The following is a 3,936-nucleotide window of genomic DNA, read 5'->3' on the forward strand; positions in this document are numbered from 1 at the left end:
ATCCTTTCAATGAGTCTGAAATGTAGGTACTTTTAACATCTTTTTTCACAGATTTTGCAATTCATGCCGAGACAGATTAAATAATTTATGCAAGGCCATATAGGTTAGAATTGGGGGGAACTTATATCTAGTTTAAACTATATGACTCCAAAAAAAAAAAAAACCATATGACTCCAAATTTCATAAGCACTTGTATCTGTTCTGCCATTCTTTCTCTGTATTGGTTGTCATCAACCATATTTCTTTAGAAAAATTCTGCCTTTTCCATGATTTTAGCATCTGACTCATAGTTTTACTTCTACTCCATAATAATAATAACTAACAATGGCTAAATAGTGCAGTGAATAATAGCACAGACTTTGGAGCCAGACTATCTTGTTGACTCCAGCCTGGCTATTTATTAGCTGTATAACTTTGGGCAAATTATTTCATTTCTCTGTGCCTCAGTTTTCTCATTCAAAGTAATAGTAATTACCTCAGAGGCTTATTATGAGAACTAAATGAGTTAATATTTGGAAAGATCTTAGAATACTGCCTGATATATTGTGAGTACTATACATATATGCTTATCAAATAAGTAACATTTATCCGTCATTTATTGTGTATCAGATAATTTGCTAAGCACTATAGGTTAATACCAAGTATAAAGAAGGTATTGTTACCATCTCCTTTTAAAGGGTGAGGACTCCAAGGCTTAGAAGGTTAACAGCTAGTTCAAGATCATACCAGTTGTAAGCTCATTGTGGAAAACCAAAAAGAATATTGGAGTGGAGAATAAAACCCACACATAATTCTATCCCCTAGAGAGTATTATCGCTAACATTTGGAGTATTTCTTTCATTCTACCCATATCATTGTATATTATTGAAATTATGTTGAATGTACTATTTTCTACCTTCATTTTGTCCCTTGACATTACATTAAAATTCTTCATCTTACATGTCATTGAATTTTTTGTTTTGGTTAACATTGTCTTTAATGTTTGCAGAATATTCCATCATTTGGACGTGATATTTTATGTAATCCCTCCTTAGATGTTGGACATAAAGTTGATTTCAGGCTTTTGTGCTTAACAAATATTGTTACAATGAACATCTCTGGCTGCATTTTGAATTTTTTTCAGGCCATATTTCTGGGCTTGGAATTACTGTGTCAAATGAGCAAAGATTTTTAAAGTCTCTTAAATGTACAAATAGGCTAATACTTTCAAAGGAAAGTACAAAGAGCTATAAGCAAAAATATACATAAAAATGTAAAAAGAAAACAATCAAGTTCCTGAGATTTAGTTGGTTTCTTTCTTTTTTTTTTTTTTTTTTTTTTTTAGAATTTTCATTTTGAGATAATTCACATGCATTGGTAAGAAATAATACAGAGATCCTGTGTACCCTTTGCTTCATTTCTCCCAATGCTGACATCTTGAAAAATCATAGTACATTATTTCAACCAGGATATCTCATTGATATAGTCAAGGTAAATAACATTTTTTATCACTGCAAGGGTTCCTCATGGTGCCCTTTTGTAGCCATGTATACCTTCTTCCAACTCCCATGCCTGACTCTTGGGAGTAACTAACCTGTTCTCCACATCCATAATTTTGTTATTTTAAGAATGTTATAAAATCATAAAGTGTGTGACTGTTTAGGATTGGCTTTTTTCACTCGGCATAATCCCCTGGAGATTCACCTAACCTGTGTGTGTCAGTAGTTTGTCCTCTTCCTTGTTAAGTAGTATTCCATGATATGGATGTACCACAATTTATTCAATGATCACCTGGTGAAAGACATCTGGGTTGTTCCCAGTTTTTGGCTATTATGAATAAAGCTATTATGAACATTTGTATGCAGATTTTGTTGTAAACATGCATTTTAATTATCTGGGGAAAATGCCCAAGGGTGTTATTGTTGGGCTGTATGGTAGTCACATTTTTGTTTTGTGTGAAACTGCCAAACTGTTTCCAGAGTGGCTGCTTTATTTTTCATTCTCAGCAGCAATCTATGGATGAGCCAAATTTTAGCATTCTTGGCAGTATTTGGTGCTGTTACTGTTTTCCATTTTAGCCATTTTGAAAGGTGTATAGTGATATATCATCATAATTTTAATTTGCATTCCCCTAATGGATAATGTTGAACATCTTTTCATGTGCTTATTTGCCATCGGTATATCCTTTTTGGTGATATGCTATCAATGTTTTTTTCTCATTTGCTAATTAGATTGTTTGTTTTTTAATGTTGAGTTTCTATATATTCTAGACTCTAGTCTTTTGTTGCATATGTAGTTTGCAAGTATTTTCTCCTAGTCTATGGCTTGCCTCTTCATCCTTTTAAGAAGATTTTCTGCGTAACGAAATTGCAATTTTTTGATTAGTTCTAATTTATCACTTTTCTTGTATGGACTATGCTTTTGAGGTCAAGTCTAAGAATTCTTTGTTTAGCCCTAAGTCCCAAAATGTTTCTCCTATTTTCTTCTAAAAGTTTTAGTTTCACATTTTTCCTATAGGGGTCTTTTGATAAGGACCAGAAACCTGCCAGACCAATTCTAAAAAAGCTATAACACTTAATTTTACATTGTACATTTAAGTCTGTGATTCATTTTGAGTTAATTTTTCTATAAAATAAGAGACTTAAGTCCAGTCTCCTCTTTTTCTGTTGTATTTTGTTTTGTTTTTTAGCTACAGATGTTAAATTACTCTAATACCATTTTTTGAAAAGGCAATTCTTCCCACTGAATTGCTTTTGCACCTTTATCAAAAATCAGTTGGGCATATTTGTGTGGGTTTATTTATGGGTTCTCTACTCTATCCCCCTAATATATGTATTTATCCCTCTGATAATACCACACCATCTTGATTACTATAGCTATTATTATAGGCTTTAATATCAAGTATGATTCCTCCCACTTTATTTTTATTTTTCAAAATTATTTTACCTATTACAGTTTCTTTGCCTTTCCATATAAATTTTAGAATAATACTGTCTGTATCTATAAAAAAATCATGTTAGGGATTTTCATAGGGATAGTGTTAAAGCTATGTATTGATTTGGGGAGAAATAGCATCTTTTCTTTGTTAAGTACTTCAATCCATGAATATCATATGTCTCTCAATTGTTTAGGTCTTTGATTTCTTCATTAGTATTTTGTAAATTTCAGCACAAAGATTCTATACATGTTTTGTTAAGTATATACCCAGGTATTCATTTTCTTTGGTGTAAATATTATTGTGTTTTAAATTTAATTTTTCACATACCATTATTAGTACATAGAAATGTGATTAATTTTGTTAAATTTTATTTTAGAGTATTTTTTGGTTGAAGTATAGTCAGTTTACAATGTTATATCAATTTCTGGTGTACAGCATAATAGTTCAGTCATACATATACATACATAAATTCATTTTCATATTCTTTTTCTTTTTCATTATAGGTTAGTACAAGATACTGAATATACTTCACTGTGCTATACACTATGAACTTGTTGTTTATTTATTTTATATATAGTAGTTGGTATCTGCAATCTTGAACTCCCAATTTATTCCTCCCCAACCTTTTTCCTTCCTGGTAACCATAAGTTTGTTTGCTATGTCTGTGAGTCTGTTTCTGTTTTGTAAATAGTTCATTTGTGTCATTTTCTTAGATCCCACAGCTAAGTGATATTATATGGTATTTTTCTTTCTCTTTCTGGCTTACTTTACTTAGAATGACAATCTCCAAATCCATCTATGTTGCTGCAAATGGCATTATTTTATTCTTTTTTATGACTGAGCAGTATTCCAATGTATATATAAATACCACATCTTCTTTATCTAGTCATCTGTTGATGGACATTTAGGTTGTTTCCATGTCTTGGCTATTGTGAATAGTGCTGCTATGAACACTGGAGTGCATGTATATTTTCAAATTAGAGTTCCCTCTGGATATATGCCTAGGAGTGAGATTGTTG

General features: G+C 31.4%; 1 non-coding gene across 1 annotated transcript; it reads right to left on the bottom strand.

Annotated features, from left to right (window-relative positions):
- Positions 1-2,494: 2,494 nt before the first annotated feature.
- On the bottom strand, positions 2,495-2,555 carry LOC116153660 (U7 small nuclear RNA). Its single transcript, XR_004137553.1, has one exon. It is a non-coding gene; the product is annotated as a U7 small nuclear RNA (small nuclear RNA).
- Between the last annotated feature and the right edge of the window lie 1,381 nt (positions 2,556-3,936).

This window comes from Camelus dromedarius, chromosome 5 (genome assembly GCF_036321535.1).
Source record: "Camelus dromedarius isolate mCamDro1 chromosome 5, mCamDro1.pat, whole genome shotgun sequence".
NCBI lineage: Eukaryota > Metazoa > Chordata > Mammalia > Artiodactyla > Camelidae > Camelus > Camelus dromedarius.